Genomic DNA, 21973 nt, shown 5'->3' with positions numbered 1-21973 from the left:
TACATGGGAATGCGAGAGTTCCTCCACTTCAGACTCCGACGAAGAAATAGAATGCTGGCAAAATTGGTTACACAAAGTAACTACACTGAATTGCAACATGATGACCTGGTTGGTGCTCTATGTGCTGTCCGAAGAAATAAATTTGCCTACTTATGATGGCCTGAATGAGGTAGATACCTTCTTGGATGCATTTGAAAGGGAGGTGGTAGAAAAGAAACACAACTAGGCCTTGGATTGGGTACTGCATGCTATGCCTGCAAGATGGTGGGGTACGCACAAAGGAAGCTTTGATGATTGGCGCAAATATAGGAGGATGATGAGAGCAAGATTTGGGAAAGCTAAGATGTGACTGATAGACAAGTATGATGGGAAGGATGATCCATGCATGCATCTGGCCAAAATGGATGCAGGCTTATGGAGAAAAGCCACAACCTGAGTGGGTGCACCTATTTTGTCACACCCTGGATGTTATCCCAATGAATTGGTATATAGAAACAGAGCTCTGTTATGGGACAGGTGAATGGGATATCCTGTGCGAAGGATTCATCATGACATTCAATTTTTAGGATGGATTTGATAGCATTGATGAAGCACTATAAGAGGTGAAAGCAACCATCTTTAGGATACCACAAGACCTTTATACCTAACTTAGCCTAAATGGGTTACTCAGTTGATTTGTGTACTGGAATGTTATAATGTAACTATTGAAGAGGAGGATGAGGATCCATGGAAGATTATCATTCTAGAAACAGAAGGCCACCGTGAGGTTTAGGGACCACAGATTGAGAATCCTGATATAACCACGCCAGTGAAAACTAAACGGGTGAACATTGGTACGGAGGCAGAACCCAAATTCAGAAAGATTGGAGACTACTGAGATGATGCGTTGGTGGATAAGAACACTGAGTTACTTCGTGAATATCAAGACTTATTCCAAACCAAGTTTACGGATTTGAAAGGAATAATTAGAGATTTGGGAGTGATGAAGATCACGTTAAAGCTCGACGTGAAGCCAGTCAAGTAGAGGCCTTACTGCCTAAACGCTAAATACAAGGAGAAGGTCCGCTTAGAGCTAGACAAAATGCTAGCAACACAGATCATTGAGCTTGTGGAGGAATCTGAGCGGGTAAGTCCAATGGTGTTGCAAGAGAAGAAGCAGAAGGATGAAATAAGGATATGCGTAGATCTCAGAAAACTGAATGACGCTAGTGTACGTGATCCTTTCCCAACTTTGTTCATGGATGAGGTGATGGAAATTGTAGGTGGTCAGGAAGTGTATTCTTCACTAATGGGTTCTCTGGGTACCACCAAATCAAAAATGCACTGGAGGATAGGAGAAAGACAACCTTCGCAACTGAGTGGGGTTGCTTTCAATATACTATCATGCCATTTGGATTGAAGAATGCACCTGCTATCTTTTCATGTGTGGTTGTTGTGGCATTCAAGGAATATACTCATAAGTTCTTAGAGGTCTATTTTGATGACTGGACTGTATTTGGGCTGGTTAAGTGCCATGTAGTGGGCTTGCGTCTGATGCTAGATCCCTGTTAAAGATACCAGATCGTGCTCAACCTCAAGAAGTGTCTGTTTTGTGCTCCTTTTGGGAATGTATTGGGACATGTGGTTTGCAGACAAGGGCTGATGGTATACCTCGCGAAGATCGTGATGATTCTGAACTTGGAAGTGCCGAGAAGTGTGAAACAATTGTGAGCTACTTCAGGACATATGGGATATTACAAAAAGTTTATCAAAGGCTATGCCTAGATCACCGAATTGATGGAAAAATTATTGAAGAAGGATGTATCATTTTTCTAGAATGATGACTGCAAGAAAAGCCTGGATATATTGAAAGAAAAGATGGTTACCGCATCAATTCTAGTCTTCATGAACTAGAAGAAATAATTTCATGTACATGTTGACGTGTCATGTATAGCGTTGGGGTTAGTACTAACATGGGATGGTGGAGAAGGCTTGGACCACCCTATCACATTCTCAAGTCGCAAATTATCCAAAGCGGAGAAGAACTATTCCAACAATGAACACGAGGGACTGGCTATGGTGTATGTGCTCCAGAAGTATCGACACTACTTGCTAGGAGGCCACTTTAAGATGTATACAGATCACTCCGCACTCAAGTACCTGGTCAATAAGCCTGTGTTGGGGGGTGCATCTGTAGATGGCTATTACTATTCCAGGATTACGATTTTGAAGTTGTTGTGAAGCCTGGACAATTGAACATGGGACCTGACCAACTGTCATGCATTGAGGCAAGGGAGGAACCCACTAATTTGGAGGAAGGATTACCTGACACACAGGTTTTTGCTATGCGTGTCGCGGATGGACATTTCGAGGATATAATACACTTCCTAACAACTGGAACTGCACCAACAGGATACTCTGTCCAACAAAAGAAGGAATTAGTGGTGTGCACGAGAGACTTCACTGTCATTGTTGGGCATTTATACAAGATGGGGAATGATGAAATATTGCGAAGGTATGTACCTGAGTTTGAACGAAGCAACATCCTTATGGATGCTCATGCGGGCACTATGGGAGGACATTATGCAGGAAGAGCAATCGCGCAAAAGATTCTACACATAGGGTTGTGGTGGCCAACCCTTCATCAGGATTCAAGAGCATATTGCAAGGTGTGCAATGTGTGTCGAAGAATAGGTAGGCCGTAACGGAGGGATTAAATGCCTTTGAATCCAAAAATGACATTGCAACCTTTCGAAAAGTGGGCAATAGATTTTGTAGGACCTATTCAGCCTCAAGGGAAGACAGGCTCGAGGTACATGCTCACTGCGACAGAGTACTTGACTTGTTGGGTAGAAGCATAACTGGTGAAGGATTGCATAAGCACAAGAGCCGCGGAGTTTCTATTTGAGCATGTAGTGATGTGATTTGGATGCCCAAAGATTTTGATGAGTGATCGGGGTACGCACTTCCTGAATGAGACGATCAATGCACTAACGGAGGAATTTCAGGTGTATCATCAAAAGAGCACACCTTATCACCCGCAGGCTAATAGATAGTGGAGGCGTTCAACAAACTGATTGAAAATGTGCTGACCAAGGTTTTCAATGCTCAGTAAAGTGATTGGAACATACCTACAACATTATGGGCTTATCAGGCGACATCCAAGAAGCTGACAGGACAGACACCTTTTAGGCTTGTCTATGGAGTGGAAACCACAATGCCTATGGAATAAATTATGCCTAGTCTATGCATAGTAGCACTCACAGGTATGACGGATCACGGAGCCCTGGAAGAGAGGCTCGCACAGTTGGATGAGCTAGAAGAAGAGAGATTTTTGGCTGGATTTCACCAGCAGGTGTTAGCTACTTATACCAATAGGTTTCATATTTCATGATTGGCAAAGAAAGTTCCAAATATGCTCTGCTTTGATTATGCAAAGATCCCATATTTCCAAGAGAAGACAAGGTGTGTATATAGCTTGATGTGGACTCAATTTTGATGGATGGTCCAACAGCCTAATCTGGATCATGCCATGTTTTAAATTTTCAGTTGTAGAATAGAGAAAGAAGTCTGTCCAAACTGTTTAATCTTGGCAGACAAGTAGCTTAGGTAGAGAAATAAGGCTCCCAACTGCTTAATATGGGACCTTGGAAGCAATAAGGGTAGCATTAGATAGAAAATCAAAAGGAAAAAGCCAGAGAAAAGAAAAGGCAAATAAGGGTCTGCAAGTCTAAGTGCACCCTCCAAGAAGAAACAAAAAAATGCTAGGCAAATAGATGGGTAGGCAGATGGGGTTGCAGAAGTGTCACTCCTTACAATTGAAGGTGTGCTAACCTATTTTCATAAAGCAAAATCAATGGATTGAGAAGGTCTTCTTCTCCATCAGGTTGCAGCAAAACAAAGAAGCATGTCTAACTTCCCATTTTTCCCCTTTCCCATTCATTACTAACATCCCCTCATCAGTTGAGATTCATGGAAGAATTTGCGGTTTTGTGGTAGTTCTCATTCCTTTAAAAGCCACATTTCTTGTCTAAAAATATTTTCATTTTGATCTACTCCCTAAACTAAGTGATTTTCAAATCAACTTAGTGATATCACCCCTCATCCACCCTTTCATCCACATTAATCCCTAACTTCTATTATATAATTCCCCTATGTTACCCTTTCCCTACTATTATAACACCATGGTGTATAAACCCCAAACATTGTATAAATATCCCTCCCCTTGGCATTATAGCCATATGTCCTCTGTCAGGGATCAAATGGACATCTGGTCAGTTTGAGAAACCTAAGCCTTAACCCCCTTCCCCCTTCTGAATCCATTTGACCCATTAAACCCCTTATTTTGCTAAGAAAACCTTATGAAAAACCCTTTTTACCCATAACCCGCTTCATTTGCAAAAAGCGCACAAATACCCACTTTTTCCAACTTATCCAAAGTATGGGCGCGATATTATTTTCATTTGAAAATACAAAGAAAACCATATAATTCCGCCAAAACCCAAAGTCCCGCTGGGCACGCCATTCAAAATAAAATAATATTTTATTACCACCCCGCTGCCGTATCGTCCGCACTATTCAACGACCCGTCAACCGTCCGATCGGGTGCCTTCAATCGGACGGCCATTATGCATATTGGGTTCAGCCCGACGTCCGAAGATTAGCACCCGAGAAACTGTCAGAGGGTGACGTCAGGCCTTTGCCACGCGTCGCCCTCACAATTTCTCGGGTCGCCCTCTGACAAAACCGTGACCGTATCTAAGGCGGTCCGAGAAAAAACCATTACCGCTTATGATTTACCGCCGGTTCTGCTATGCCTGCGTCATCACCACGTCAGACCCACGTCAGTGCCACCCCGCCGTCGCGTCAGCACTCTTGTCCGCCCCTGCGCTGATATGTCTGCCACCTCATTATCCCCGTGGACCAATCACAGCTTGCCACATCACCTGGTGACGTCATGCTGACGTCATCCGACCTTGACCCCACCTGATGACGTCATGCTGACGTCATCCCAAAAACGCGCCAATATGCCAAAAATCCATATTTTAGCCAAAAATGCGTGTTTTTCCCACTTTTTGCCAAAGCAACTATTGTTATTCCTGCATGCATTTTACGACCAAATCAGCGCCAACCTGCACAACTCGACTCTGAAACCGTGGGCGCCTCCGTCGTACCTGCATTTGCAACTGTTATTGACAATTCGCAAGGTATTTCTCAAAATTGTTCCCTGCACCTGGTTTTATCCATATTTCTACAAGCAAACTGTTTAAGAGAGTGTAAAGCACCGGAATCACCATTAAGCATCCAGTGACCTGCACTCATTTCCAACTGGCGAGGCAATAAACCTTCTGTCGAGCTTACATTTGACAAAATTGACCTGAATTCACAGGTAGTTCACGCAGTCGTGAACTAGAAACCTCCATTACATAAATTCACCATAGAAACACTCTTGTCAGTCCTACTACTGTTTTAATCAGTCCTATAAACGGTATTTCAATTGCTGTTTGCTCAATTCGCCCTCTGTTCCCTACAATTCACATTTACATTGTAAAGAAACTCCTCTGCGTTTTCCTGCTCACTCAAAACAGTTTACATACAATTCAGAAGCCTTGCTAGCCATGGAAACACCAATAGCCCTGAATATCCAGCCTCTGAATGCCCCTCAAAGGGAGTTAGAATGGAAAGCCCTGGGAGATGTAGATTATCAGATGATAGACTGGTTCCCAATGGGTTCTAAGTTTAATATTCACATGCTAAATGAATTGAAAGCCCAACACCTTGGCGGAGCAGATATTTTAGGGATTTGGGACTCAAATTTGCCCATTTACAACCTCCCTCAAGTCAATGCCCTTCCAGACTTGATCCACAGATGCCAGGAATGCTATGATCCATGCCAAAGAGCTGTTCTCAGTCCTACAGGCTCAATCTTGTTCCATATCACCCCAGAAACCATAAATGAGATGCTGCATTTCCACACTGCAAGGCCATTGACCCCTCTCTCCATGCTGGACTTAGTAAAGAAGGGGAGTAATTTTTCAAGTGCCCAGATCATCAAAATTAATCAATTATTCATACAACCAAGCTCTGAAACTATGAGAACTCCTCCTATTGGATATCAGTACCTGAATGACTTGGGCAGAATGCTGGTGGATTTGATCAGCTACGTCTTGGGGTACAGGGGAATTGAGGATGTTGATGACACTATAATGGCAATGCTGTCCATATTTTCTCCTGGAAAGCCTCCAGCTGTACACTATAACTATGCCACATATATTGCAGAAAAGATCCATGAACAGCTAATGAATCTACAAAGGGAAAGGGTGTTCAGATACACCTCATACATCTACCATCTGTTCTTATTTTATCAACCAGACAGTTTCTCCATTCCCCTCAAGAAACTTAATGCCCGGGGGAATCCAAGGTCAGATGTGTTTTGGACTTCAGTTTTTCATGATATTTCTAAATCACCATACACATACTGTGAATTCATAGACCTGTTCATTCACCCAGCTATGACATTGCTGTATGGTGTCCCTCCTCCAAGGTTGACTGATGACATGGAAAGAGTTATCCATCTCTCCAAAGCCTACAACATTGGTGATTGGTATTTTTACCAACACCACACAGTAATCAGAATATATGGCTGTGAGTTGGACCCTTATAGGCTGCCAAGGTATGTCCCTATGAGACTTTTTGCCCTAGAATACTTCAGGCAGTTTGGAAATGCAGACTGCTTCCATTTCCAAAGTAGGAATAAGAAGGTGCAGCTGAAGGTAAGGAACCAGATAGGCCCTTTTCTATACAACAAAAGAGAGGAGGGATGGAAGGAGGCAGATATGATCCTAGAGGGCTTCAAATTGCAAACCAGTTTCAAATGGACACCTTATGACCCTAATCATTTTATCTCCCTCAGAAGGATAAAATACAAATTGGGTAACTATTCACATGTAAGGCTGCCTCATGTTGAAAAGTATGCCAATTCTTTGAACTGGAAAGAGGGCACTCTAGAAGAGCCAATTACTAGAGAGCAGATGCTAGAGAGAGAGGCTAGGAATATTCAAAAAGAGGCTGACTTGGAAACTTGTGGACAGGTTTCCTTCTCATATCAAAGGCAACTTGGAGCAGCTGCCTCATCTTCAACAACACATCAGCAAGCTACCATGGACACTCAAAAGACATCCAGCAAAGGCAAAGAAAAGCAGGTGGAATAGGAGCAACCGCCTCCCATGACTGAAGAGCAAACAGAAAAAGAGGTGGAACAGTAAGAAGGAGTGCAGCAGCAGGAAGTACATCAACAACAACAGCAACAACAAGAAGAACAAAGACAGGAGCAGCCTGTGCAGCAAGAGCAGACAGTGGAAGCCCCAAAATCCACTGAGCGACAGCCACAACAAACTGTGCCTCCAAGGCAAGAAACATCAGCTGAAGCATCAATCCTCCAAACTCCACAAAAGGAGGATATAAGCAGAAAAAGAGACAGAGAGACTTCCCTTACAACATTGACAACTTATGGGGAGAAAAGACAGAGAATGAATCCTTTCTCAGAGGAGGAAATGCCAATGGGACAGTCTCTGGGCATGGGCCCACCTAGCAGGGAAGCATCCGCAAGTTCCTTCCAAGAGGAACAAAACAGAACAGTGGGAGGAGAAGTCAGCTCCTCAAGCCAGCAGAGAGAAGGTGAACTGAGCATCAAACAACAGTTCATTGACATAAAGAGGAGGAATGAGCCAATAAAGATACAACTATACAATCATTTGTTGAAAATGGCTCCCACTAACCAGCAAAGACTGATGTCTGCGTATGATGTTAGTGAAGGCAAAATGATCATGAGTCATTTTTTGCCAGCTGTAGCACAGCCCCAGTCCCCTGCAGATTATATAAGGACCAATCTTGAGGTTCTTGCCAAGGACATCCACCCAATGGATAAAATTGAATTGCACAAACAAACAGGTGAGATGGTATATGCCTCCTTGGCAGACAAGACATTGGATAATTATAGGCTAGAAAATAGCCTTAATAATACAGCTGCCCAACTTGAGTTGGAGAGGGCATCCTCTCAAGCAAAGGACAACAGAATTCGGTCCTTAGAAGATATAATCATAGAGATTGGACATGATCCCAAGGATATCAAGGGCATACAAGAGATATTGAAGTTGAGGGATGCAGACATGGCAGCTTTGAGGAGAAAGATCAAAATTCCAGCCACAATTCACCCTCAAACAGATGAAGTTGCCCAGCAGAGGCATGATAAAGATGCCACATCTTTGCTGGTGTCTCTATATAAGCAGCTAATCTAGACTCAAGAAAAGCTGGGAGAATCAGAGGCTACACAGGCAGCATTACAGGCAGCTTTGAAGCAAAAAGAAGAAGGTCAGACATCCCAGCCTCCTCCTGAAATAATTAACCTTGAGGAAGCTGCTCCAACTACTATTCCTCCTCCTCAAAAAACAGAACAGGCAGCACCATCCACCTCAGCACCACCACCAACAACAGAGCAGGCCCCAAGCCTGGACATGCAAAAGCTGAGAAATGAGATTCAGGCCTTGGAAGCACAAATGATAGAACTAAATGAGGCCAGGGACAAATTAGCCAAGGTAAATGAAAGATATGACAAGTCCAAGCAGACTGTGGCGGAAAAGGGCAGGGAAATAAAAGCCCTCAAAGACAGGATAAAGGAGCTAGAGAAGGAGCTCCAACTGGATAAAGTAGTGGCTGAGATCAAGACAGTGCTATGGGCCAATTTTGGCCAGTCTATTACTGACCAATGGCAGTATATTGAGACAATTCATGAGCAGCTGGAGCTCATTGCAAAAGCACAAAAGGAAATTTAGAGATCAAGGGCAGCTCTAAGCAATATGCCTGAAGTTGCCACCAGGATGATCAATGTGCTCAATAATAGAACAAGTGCTCAGTTAGCAACTATGGGAATTTCTAACAGGACTGAGACTATTTTGTTGATAAAGAGGGTCCTTACACTGAGAAGCTTAGTGTAGACATTAGAGAGAAGGACCCAAGACATGCAGACCGAGGTGAACAGATTTATGGACAAATTTGTGGTATTACAGAACAGAGGTCTCCCTGGCTTACTGAACAGTGCAGGAAGACTGCTTACCCATGAGCAGTATGCCAAGAGGGTCAATACATTCGCCACAAGTCAGATCACTGAAAGGCCCAGCACCTCAGAGGAAACAGGGCCAGCTACAGGACAAAGTCTCTACAACAGGGTAGAGAATCTATTCTTTATAATGAATGAAATCAAACACCTGCTTGAAGTGCCTCCCAATTTCTATAAATACACAGAGGCAGATGAGACTATGGATGCAATTCTTAGGCATCAACTGCCCACACAGGAATGGTGGACTAAGGCAATACAAATGATCTTATAGACCATGAAGCCATTCACTAAGTTTTTTCATCAAAAAATACAAGGTGACATGCACAGGAAAAGTTAATAAAATCAGCATGCATAAAAAGTGAAAGCTGAGCCAACTCAGCAGAACTTTCGGCCAGCAAGTCAAGATGGACAGCTACAGGTGACAAAGCCGAGAAGTTACGGCAGAGCAGCCACAAAAGCGCATTTTCCAGCATTTAAAGCAGATCGTTCCAACCGACTCAGTGGCCTCCAAAGGCCAAAATATCTTCTGACTGATAGAAATGAGCATTTATGTTGTATTAAAAGCAGCAATAACTTCTTATCTGCTGTTCTGTACAAAGTTGGTGAAACATTTATTTCTCAGATGACTCAACGCCTTAGATATTTTGTATTGCCATTTGTATATATTTGCCCCTCACATAAGCTTGCAGGGGTTGTTGTTGATTTCTTTTGAAGAAGTTTCCTATGCTGTAATCTTTGCAGAGTTTAATAACAGAAGTAATGGAATTTCTGAAGTTCTGAGTTGTTTGAATGCGTTCATGGTGTTTGTTGAAGTTGGCAGGATCCCTGTGCATCTCATATACAATAAGTTTTCTGTAACTCTCTTCGTTTTGTGTTTCAATCTTTTACAACCCATAAATGTTTCTAAGTTCTAAGTATTTAGCAACAAAGAAAAAGAATAGCCTTCAGGATTTATTCATGGAATACCCTGAGCTCAATCTATGTTGTTAATGAATGTTTTCCTCAGTTATAATCTTGATAAGTGTAATTCTTAATTGCTACACTTTCAGAATATATCTTTCACAGTGACCCTTGTTTCAGGAATTCAAGTTTGCTCCTGAGCAATATGTTTCACTTTCACAGCATTAGCTTAACGGAGAATTCTTAATTGCTTTCCATTGGCTAAACATGCATCATCATACATCATCTCTTAAGCTTTAAATTTTGTTTGTTGGGATACCCAATAGGCCCTGCAGTCTGAACTTTCCCACTGAAGCATTTCAAGCATTTCATAGCTCTAGACTCCATTGCCCAATGAAATACAACTGTCTAAACATTACATCTTAGGTATTGAAAGACATCCTTCAACCAAAACATAAACAAAAACCTGAGCATAATAGCTAGCCTAAAATACTATCACAACAGAGACAAATCACAAAGAGAGAGCCCTCTCAGATTACAGTTTGGCTAGAAACTGTAATCCAAAGATTGGTTAGTGGTTACCCCGGCCGTATTCCCTTGGGAGTCATAGGGAACAACCTGGGAGTTAACATAATTGGCGACTCCACTGGGGATCAAGCATACTTTTCAAACCGTTGTCTATCCATAGACAGTGGTTCTAAAAAAGGCTTAAACAGTCCCTTAAACAATCCTAAAATATCTTAGAAAATACCAAAAACAAATTCAGAAGCTGGCTCCTAAAAGGGAAAACAGGCACACTAGGTCAAACCCTGACCCAAATCCACCAACTGTGTTTGAGAATCCTAATTTAATCCCTAGAATCATTAGGAAGCAGCAAAGGCAGGAAAATCCTACTGATTTGACTCCTGAGACAGCCCACCCTGAACCAGTTCCAACCCCAATCAAGGTTCTATTTAGGTCTACCCCTGTCTCCCCCAGTTCACCATCTACATCTCAAAGCCCTCCTTTCACATCTTCACCCACTGCACATATCCCCTTGAACAACACTCTAGGTGCTGCTACACCTGTTACCCCTGTGGTACACACCGCTCCTTTTATCCCTGTTGCTCCTGTAAATCCCCCAAACCTTGTGAATATGGCTAACAAATATGCACCCTTGCAGTTACCTGCTAATGCTCCAGCTTTACCTCAAGACTATCAATCCAAGATATCGTATTTTGACTCCACTGGCCCTTTCACAGCTATTCAGCACGCCAAAAGAATGCAAGACCACTTTGAGAACTATGAAATCGATGATGACAGTGTGAGAATGAGGATTTTTGTCCAAAGCTTGACTGGGGATGTAAGAACTTGGTTTAGATCCCTGACTGTAAATACCATCACAACTCTTGATGAGCTTTATCAAGCCTTTACTAGCAGATGGGAGAAGAAGAAGGATCCTCTGCATATACTTGGTGAATATGACACTATCAAAAGAGGACCCCAAGAGACTATTTTGGAGTATTGTGCAAGATTCAACAATGTATATAACGCAATCCCACAAAATTTAAGACCCCCTCCTGATTTAGCCTTGTACAAATTCCCTGATGGTTTTGACCCTGACATGGCGTATCAATTGAAGGAAAGAGCCCCTGAAACCCTTGAAGAGGCTCAAAAAGTTGTTGTCACAGTAGAGGCTAACCTGATTGCCAAAAGAAACAGGGCAAGATTGGAAAAAAGAACCACTTTCAAAGAGGAACCCTCAGTTTTTGATCAAAAATTGGATGCAATACTCACTGGTATGAAGAGACTGGGTGACAGAGTAGAATCAGTTGAGAGAAAGTCATCATGGGAAGCACCACAAAACAACCCTCCTAGGAATCCAAATTTTAGGAGAACCCAAAATCCAAACGTTGGCAAGGCCAATTCTGACCTAGATATAAGACCCCCTTTCCAAGAGAATTATGCTGAGACTTCCACAACAAGTGAACCCAATGAACATCCCCACATTAATCTAATGGGTTTGGATGGTGAAATTCAAGTCTTTTTAACACAAGAAGACCATGAGGATGAGGTAATCAAGCTGTTCCCAATCAAATCAGGTGAGTCATTTGACTTCAAACAAGGCTATGACACAGCTGTTTATGAAGTCCATAAGCAATACAAGCTAAGGAGCAGAACTATAAATATAACACAACCTGAAAAGAAAAAAGATAATCAGCAGCCCAAAAGAGCCATAGTTACAGAGCCAAATGACCCAACAGATTCACTTGCAAAAGAAGTAACCATTGAAGAAATCACTGAACCAGCTTCTTCAAAACAGCAGCCCATGGCTGCATCATCCTTGCACCCTAACCCAAGTGTCACTCCTCAAGAGATGAGCAAGAAGGGCAAGCCTCAAAATCAGGATAAGAATCAAGAAGAAGAGTTAGTGAACAAGGAAAGAAATGTCATCAATAGCCAAAAGACCCAATCCGAAAAACCCTTTGACCTAGAAACTGAAATTAGTAAATTGAAGATAGCAATTCCTCTCTCAGAATTGGCCAAACACAACATCTACAAACAACAAATTAGGAAATCCCTCCAACTTACTAGCAACAAAGATGATGTTAATGTGTTGGATGATACCCCAGAGCTACTTTTTGGCTCAGAGGTGGATGGAAAGACAGCAGGTGTAGGCATTTTACCTTTCTATGTCAGCCTGCATGTTCATGACAAGATATTACACAATGCAATGTTTGACTCGGGTGCCTCTCACAACCTGATGCCCAAATCAGTCATGGAAAGACTAAACTTGGATATTACCAGACCATACAAGGACCTGTTCTCCTTTGATTCCAGCCAAGTCAAGTGCTTAGGCCTAATAAAAGATCTATGTGTGTCTCTTGTTCAGTACCCAAACAAAACAATTCTAATGGATGTGGTAGTTGTTGACATCCCACCCAAGTATGGGATGCCGTTATCAAGGTCATGGGGGGCTAAACTTCAAGGTTCCCTACAGTTAGATATGTCATATGCTACCATCACTGTTTTTGGGCAACCAAAGAGATTGTATAGAGAAACATTAATGAAATACATGGTCAGCAGTGAAGAAAAGCCTCAAAACTTTCCCATATATGCTGTCCATTCAGACATAGACTCATACATTCTCTTCAATGATAATACAACTCTCTCAGATAATGAGGTTGAACCTAAGACACTCATACAAGAGGAGGACACTAACGAGCAATCTCCTACACAAGAAACAATGATTAAGCAAACATTAAACACAGCTGCTGCTCAAGAAAGCGAACAGGTTCCATCAAGTGAGATGACTGCCCTAGAAAACAAACCAGATGGCAAACCAGAGCTTCAACTTACAATTCCAGCACACAAGGAGGTCATTAAGTTCTCCCTGGAACAAGACATCCTATGGTTCCTTGAATTTGACGGGTCAGTCAACAAATTAGGGGCAGGAGCTGGAGTTTGGATACATAATAAACAAGACAGTCATGCAGAAGGCCGAGCCTATAGACTGAATTTCAAGTGTACTAATAATATGGCAGAATATGAAGCTCTTTTACTAGGCCTCAAGCTAGTAAAGTTCTTACAAGCCACAAAAGTCTCAATTATGGGGGATTCAGATTTAGTCATCCAACAAGTGAAGGGAAATTTTGTCACCAATGACAAGAGACTAAGGTCTTATAGGTCTGCTGTGGCTGAAATACTAAGCTTCTTCTCTGAATTCCAAATCACCAAAATTTCTAGGACCCATAATCTCCATGCTCATAGTTTAGCCACATTTGCAAGTACCTGCAAGCTGCCTTTTGAGCCCCATCATCGCTTTACAGCTGAGGTAAAGCACAGACCTTCTGTCCCAAACAATGTCAAAGACTGGCAGGTATTTGAAGATGATGCACAAATAAACAACTTCTTGACCTTGCAACAAGAATTTGCAGGACTAAATATTGACACTAAAAGAGCAAGTCAATCACAAATACAGTTTGAACAGACTAACCACCTAATGTCACCCAAAACAGCAAAACAAATGCTAAATCCAACTATTTTCAACAAGGAGAACATACAACAAATTCAACAAACCAATCATGAGGAAGTAGCTATGGTAGAGGCTGAAATCATAGAGCTGAAAGACAATTTTCTCCCAACAGGCCTAACTCCATTAGAAGACATCTTTGACTCAAATGACATCCCTAGAAAACCAAAAATGCAGCCCCTAAATACAGCCATTGAAGAATGCAACATTGGCACTATTGATAAGCCCAAGATAATAAAGCTATCTGCATCTCTGCCTCCTGACCAAAAACCCAAATACATTGACCTTTTCAAAGAGTCTTAGGATGTCTTTGCATGGGGTTATGAGGATTTAAAATCCTATGACACCTCTGTTATCCAGCATACTATCCCTCTCAAGCCTAATCAGAAGCCATTTAAACAAAAATTGAGAAGGATTAATCCCATGCTCCTCCCTTCAATTGAAAAGGAATTGCAAAAAATGTTTAAAGCCGGCATCATAGCACCAATCAGGTTTTCTGATTGGATTTCAAATTTGATCCCTACAAGAAAGAAAACTGGTGAAATAAGGCTTTGAGTGGATCTTAGAAACTTGAATCAAGTGTCCCTCAAGGACAATTATCCCTTACCCAAGATGGATCACATTCTCCAAAGAGTGGTAGGGGCCTCAAGGATTTCATTATTTGATGGATTCTCAGGCTTTAATCAGATCCTAGTACACCCTGATGATCAGGACAAAACTGCATTCACAACCCCATGGGGAACTTTCAAATATGTAAAAATGCCTTTTGGATTGAAAAATGCAGGGGCAACGTTTCAAAGAGCAATGGATATTGCTTTTGCCAAAGAGATTCATGACTTCCTTGTCATTTATTTGGATGACCTCACACCCTTCTCAAAATCTGACCAAGAACATTTGAAACACTTGAGGCAGATCTTCTTAACATGCAAGAAATATGGAATTTCCTTAAATCCCAAGAAGTCTCTGTTTGGTTTGGAAGAAGGCAAGCTGTTAGGACATATCATTTCAAAGGATGGCATAAGAATTGACCCAGATAGGATACAAGCTATCTTACAAATGCCCCACCCAAGAAATATCAAAGAATTACAAGCATTCTTGGGAAAGATCAACTTCTTGAGAAGGTTTATCCCAAACCTAGCAGAACTGATCAGATTACTGAATAATATGCTAAAGAAGGATTCAAAAGTAAAATGGACAGTTGAAGCAAATCAAGCCTTTGAAGGTATAAAAGTGGCCCTTACCCAAACCCCAGTCCTAACAAATCCTCAATTTGACAGGGAATTTATCATATTTTCCTTTGCTTCCCAACACACAATTGCTGCTGTCTTGTTACAGAAAGATGACCAAGGAAATGAGAAACCCATTGCTTTCTTTAGTAGAGCTCTTAGAGATGCTCCCCTAAAATACCAAATCATGGAGAAACAAGCTTATGCTTTGGACAAGGCCATCAAAGACTTTAGGATTTACATCCTCTATTCACATGTTATAGCTTATGTACCAAGTCCCATTGTCAAAGACATTCTCACCCAAGAAAATTTAGAGGGCAGAAGGGGAAAGTGGATTGCCAACATTTTGGAATTTGATATTGAGATAAAACCTACAAAACTAATAAAAGGGCAAGGTTTGGCCAAACTAATGACAGAAACAAACTTCCAAGCCTTAGACATCAACCAGCTGGACAGTGAACCGGAGCTGGCGAATCCAAAGATCAATGTAGCCTTTGAACAATCCCCTTGGTACTCTGATATATGTTATGTATTGCAAAACCTGTGTGCTCCAACAGGATTGTCCAGAACTAAGTGTAGGTTCCTAAAAATGAAAGCTTCAAGATTTTGTGTCATGGAAGGAAATTTACTTTGGAAAAACCATGAAGGGATATTGCTAAACTGCTTAATTGAGGATGAGACTAACAATATCATGAAAGAATTTCATGCAGGTGACTATGGTGGACACTTGTATTGGAAGTCCACTGTGGATAAAATACTGAGGGCTGGTTACTATTGGCCTACCCTGTTCTCTGATGTTAAAAAGTTTACTACATCATGTCATAAATGTCAAGTGTTTGAGGGAAAGAGAAAGTTACTACCACTTCCCTTAAGGCCTATTGCAACAGAGAGACCTTTTCAACAATGGGGCTTGGATTTCATTGGAGAAATTCATCCCTCATCCTCAGGCCAGCACAGATGGATTCTAACAGCTACAGACTATTTCACTAAGTGGATTGAAGCTGCTCCATGCAGACAAGCAAATGATTCAATAATCATTCAGTTTTTGGAGAATAACATATTGGCTAGATTTGGCTGCCTTGACAAAATAATAACAGACAATGCTCCTGCTTTCAGATCTAAGAAGATGGTGAATTTCTGCCACAAATTTCACATCACCTTGGGCCATTCTACTGCATATTATCCCCAAGGAAATGGCCTTGCTGAATCATCAAATAAAAGCCTGGTGAACATCATAAAAAAGGTGCTGGAAGAAAATAAAAGGAACTGGCACAAAAAGCTTGTGAATGCCTTATGGGCAGATAGACTAACAACCAAGAGATCAATTGGGGTCAGCCCATATGAGTTGGTTTATGGATTAGAATCCAAATTCCCTTCATCACTAGGAGTTCCTGTTATGAAACTTCTTCAAGAAAGCCAAGCTGAACCAAATGATATGCAAAGAAGGATCAATCAAATAATATGTTTGCAGCAAACTAGAGATCAAGTCTACAGCAGAGTTCAAGTTTTACAAGAAAAACTAAAGAAAGCTTTTGATAGAAGGACCAAGGCAGAAGATTTCAACATTGGTGACAAAGTCCTCAAGTGGGATTCAAGAAGGGAAGATAAAGGAAAACATGGAAAATTTGATTCCCTTGGGAGAGGACCGTTTGCTGTCCAAGCAGTACAAGGAAACAATACTTATTTCCTTAAAAGTCTTAATGAAACTGATTTGGATGAAGGTCCTGTGAATGGCAGGATGCTGAAGCACTATTTTGACTACTACCCATAGGTGCAGTCTAATTTTCCATTGTACATATTCGAGTGTATATATTACTCTCTGTAGGATGTAAAAATGCAGTTTCTCAAGTTTTATTAACTAAAAGCAAAAGGCAAATAGGATCAGAGATCTACCAAGATGGGAAGAGCACAATTTTGGGCATTTTTAAGCAGCATACTTCAAGTGTTGGTGAAAGCAGTCAAAAGCCAAGGCATTCTGACCTGCTGTTCTTGGTCTTTCAAATGAAAACCATCCCCATGTGGAGCCACTGTTAGCTACCTATACCAATAGGTTTCATATTTCATGATTGGCAAAGAAAGTTCCAAATATGCTCTGCTTTGATTATGCAAAGATCCCATATTTCCAAGAGAAGACAAGGTGTGTATATAGCTTGATGTGGACTCAATTTTGATGGATGGTCCAACAGCCTAATCTGGATCATGCCATGTTTTAAATTTTCAGTTGTAGAATAGAGAAAGAAGTCTGTCCAAACTGTTTAATCTTGGCAGACAAGTAGCTTAGGTAGAGAAATAAGGCTCCCAACTGCTTAATCTGGGACCTTGGAAGCAATAAGGGTAGCATTAGATAGAAAATCAAAAGGAAAAAGCCAGAGAAAAGAAAAGGCAAATAAGGGTCTGCAAGTCTAAGTGCACCCTCCAAGAAGAAACAAAAAAATGCTAGGCAAATAGATGGGTAGGCAGATGGGGTTGCAGAAGTGTCACTCCTTACAATTGAAGGTGTGCTAACCTATTTTCATAAAGCAAAATCAATGGATTGAGAAGGTCTTCTTCTCCATCAGGTTGCAGCAAAACAAAGAAGCATGTCTAACTTCCCATTTTCCCCTTTCCCATTCATTACTAACATCCCCTCATCAGTTGAGATTCATGGAAGAATTTGCGGTTTTGTGGTAGTTCTCATTCCTTTAAAAGCCACATTTCTTGTCTAAAAATCTTTTCATTTTGATCTACTCCCTAAACTAAGTGATTTTCAAATCAACTTAGTGATATCACCCCTCATCCACCCTTTCATCCACATTAATCCCTAACTTCTATTATATAATTCCCCTATGTTACCCTTTCCCTACTATTATAACACCATGGTGTATAAACCCCAAACATTGTATAAATATCCCTCCCCTTGGCATTATAGCCATATGTCCTCTGTCAGGGATCAAATGGACATCTGGTCAGTTTGAGAAACCTAAGCCTTACCCCCCTTCCCCCTTCTGAATCCATTTGACCCATTAAACCCTTTATTTGCTAAGAAAACCTTATGAAAAACCCTTTTTACCCATAACCCGCTTCATTTGCAAAAAGCGCACAAATACCCACTTTTTCCAACTTATCCAAAGTATGGGCGCGATATTATTTTCATTTGAAAATACAAAGAAAACCATATAATTCCGCCAAAACCCAAAGTCCCGCTGGGCACGCCATTCAAAAGAAAATAATATTTTATTACCACCCCGCTGCCGTATCGTCCGCACTATTCAACGACCCGTCAACCGTCCGATCGGGTGCCTTTGATCGGACAGCCATTATGCATATCGGGTTGGGCCCGACGTTCGAAGATTAGCACCCGAGAAACTGTCAGAGAGTGACGTCAGGCCTCTGCCACGCGTCGCCCTCACAATTTCTCAGGTCGCCCTCTGACAAAACCGTGACCGTAGCTAAGGCGGTCCGAGAAAAAACCATTACCGCTTCTGATTTACCGCCGGTTCTGCTATGCCTGCGTCATCACCACGTCAGACCCACGTCAGTGCCACCCCGCCGTCGCGTCAGTACTCTTGTCCGCCCCTGCGCTGATGTGTTTGCCACCTCATTATCTTTGCACTTCCTGAATGAGACGATCAATGCACTAACGAAGGAATTTCAGGTGTATCATCAAAAGAGCACACCTTATCACCCGCAGGCTAATAGATAGTGGAGGCGTTCAACAAAGTGATTGAAAATGTGCTGACCAAGGTTTTCAATGCTCAGTGAAGTGATTGGAACATACCTACAACATTATGGGCTTATCAGGCGACATCCAAGAAGCTGACAGGACAGACACCTTTTAGGCTTGTCTATGGAGAGGAAACCGCAATGCCTATGGAATAAATTGTGCCTAGTCTGTGCATAGTAGCACTCACAGGTATGACGGATCACGGAGCCCTGGAAGAGAGGCTCGCACAGTTGGATGAGCTGGAAGAAGAGAGATTTTTGGCTGGATTTCACCAGCAGGTATAAAAGCAACGCGAAAAACCATGGCATGACTGACATATTAAGCTGCGCACCTTTAAGATGAATGACTTGGTGTTGTTGTATGATAGTAAGTTTGATAAATTTCGAGGGAAACTCAGAATGAATTGGCTAGGGCCGTATGTTATTAAGGAGATTATCGATGGTGGTGCGATCCAGTTGGTTAAGTTAAATGGATATCGCTTCCCAGGAAAAGTGAATGGCAGTTGTTTTAAGCCATACACAGGTGGCCCGGCCATCTGACTAGCCGACAAAAGCACACTCTTAGCACTCCAAGTAGTTGAAAGGAGGCACGGGACTATAAACTACACTGCCTGGGAGCTGCGCGATTTCAGGACTGCGCAAAGCAGCGAAGTGTCACAGGGTCCACGATAGCACGAAGATAGTTGCACTACCACACAGGTCTACTAGAACGTGACCGTTAAAGTCACTATTCACAATTTGATGGTCGGTTTGAGGCTAGATGGAGCAAATGACATGCATTTAAGGCAATATTTTTGGGTTAGATTCTTGAAAATCTGCCACCAATCTAGCATTAATGGGTCGTGTTATCTCAAAATCAGGCCCTGGAAGGTTGCAGACCAGGAAGACTTCAAGTAACTCTTTCAAACCAACTTTTGGCTGAGGCTTAGCCTCCTCAACCTGAGAGGGCTCTCTCAAAGGTTAATGATTTTGATAAAGATTAGATGGCTAACTCTATGAAACAAGTGAAAAATATGAATGGTTGAACATGATCAGTAAACATCCATTGGGCTTATGGAGTCAACAACACCTCAATATAACAATGAACTCAACCTTACATGGAAGTTAGGGCATTCAACATTTAAACATTCAGAACATAAACTCATATGGGACCACACAGTTTATAAATGTATACAGGAAGTCAGAGCACATTCAGTGAATTCTGAGTGATTATACATCCATACCACTGTAAGAATTAAGAAAAGGACAACATCACATATTCTTAACATAAAAAATCCTTCATGAATCCTGAGAAGTAAAGTCAAGCATGTATTACTGAAAATGAGTCTTACATAGGCCAAATACAAGCTTTTCCATAAAATTTCCAACCCTTTGTACAATAGCTCTTCTTCTATATATAGAGCTCTTTACATAACTGAGATTCCTCCTCTAGCATGAGGGGAATTCGAATTCATCCTACTATGACACCTATTGATACATAAAACTAATTATTAAATGCAAATGACACCTAACTAGCAGTCCTAGAGACCTAATACAACTAGGAGTGTAACTCCTTATCATGATTCAACAAACTTATCTAAGCATTTAAAGCATTATTTGACAACTTGCAACCTCAAGAAGTCGAATTTGATGAAGCCTCCCACGTGGTCATCTGACTGCTAAAGACAAACCCTAGAAATTAGGGAACATATTTCCTTGTTTTTAGGTTTAGGATCCCTGAAAATGGCACGTGGGACAGAGCCTTTATCTCATTCATGACACATTTTATGAAACTAAAGGAGGTTTTTGTATCCCATGTTTCCCAGAACAAAAACCTCTCCTAGTTTTTTAAAACATTTCTCCAGTTGTCCAGAAACTGTCCTTGAAAAACACGTGTCAAACAGGAAAAATCCGTTCTCTGAATTTTGGGTTTCAAAGAAAGCTTATTATCTCCCAACTAAAAACACTTATAAATAAATTGAGATAGGTTATTGTAGTAGGAGAGTTGATGAAGATAAACCTCCTTCAGAATTCCAAAATACCCTTTCATGTGACCAGAAACTGATCTTGAAAAAGGCTGCTAAAACCAGAAGACAAAGCTTGACTTTCAGCAGTTTCGTAGCGCAAGTTTAACCATGAATTTCTCCCACCTCAAAATGGAATTGAAGAAACTGAAAGAGGTTTATGTAGTGCAGCATGTTAGGAAGAAAAGCCTCTTTTATTTTGAAAAATTAAGTTCTCGGCTGCTCAGGAAAGCTTTTGGAAGTTAACTAGTAAAAACAGTTTTTCTGCTAAAACAGGCTGCTACAGGGGTTTCGTAGCGCGCTACGAAAACGCCTAGTTCAGTGATTTCGTAGCTACTTTCAAAATTTCTCCAAAATTATGTGAGATATGACTTATAAACACCTGGTAAGACTTCTGAAACATGGAATGAGGCTGTCAAACATTATTTGGAAAAGAGATATGATCTTAAAAGACTTCTAACCTTATGACCTAACCCTTAAAGCATGAAATGACCTAGAGACCCTTTAACACCATGACTAGAAGAAGGGTTTGTAAATGAGAATGACACTAATTGTGATGAGATGACTCAAAAATTATAAGACTATGACCAGAAACAAGGCAAATTTCCAAAGCTTAGAGACAAAGATTTTAGGGTGATAATAGGCCGAATATGGGGGGAACGGTCGAATTAAAATTCAAAAGACCCTATAAATTACAAGTGGCTATCCAGGGAAAAACACTTGGAATTTTGAGAGCTGAGTTGTTGCGTGCTCAAGTATACATGAACCGAGACCTATTTGAGACTCTGAAAGTGAATTCATTATTTGAGCAACTACTAGAGAGACTAAAAATATTGCGGAATAGGGATATGCCAGCACATGCAGAAGCCATGGACACAAAAGTAGTGACAGCTGAGGAAGCCATGCAGGAAATTGCGGTAATAGAATCCCTAGAGAGCGCCGGAATAATAGTTGAGGTCCCTAAATCACATAGCATACCGAGACCTAAGAAGGATGAGCAAGCTATGATCCCGATGCATGTCTCACCTAGAAATTG

The sequence above is a fragment of the Pinus tabuliformis genome, chromosome 5_1 (genome assembly GCF_031772625.1).
Source record: "Pinus tabuliformis cultivar Carrire ecotype Pingquan chromosome 5_1, CPIR1, whole genome shotgun sequence".
NCBI lineage: Eukaryota > Viridiplantae > Streptophyta > Pinopsida > Pinales > Pinaceae > Pinus > Pinus tabuliformis.
This window is presented reverse-complemented; position numbering follows the sequence as displayed.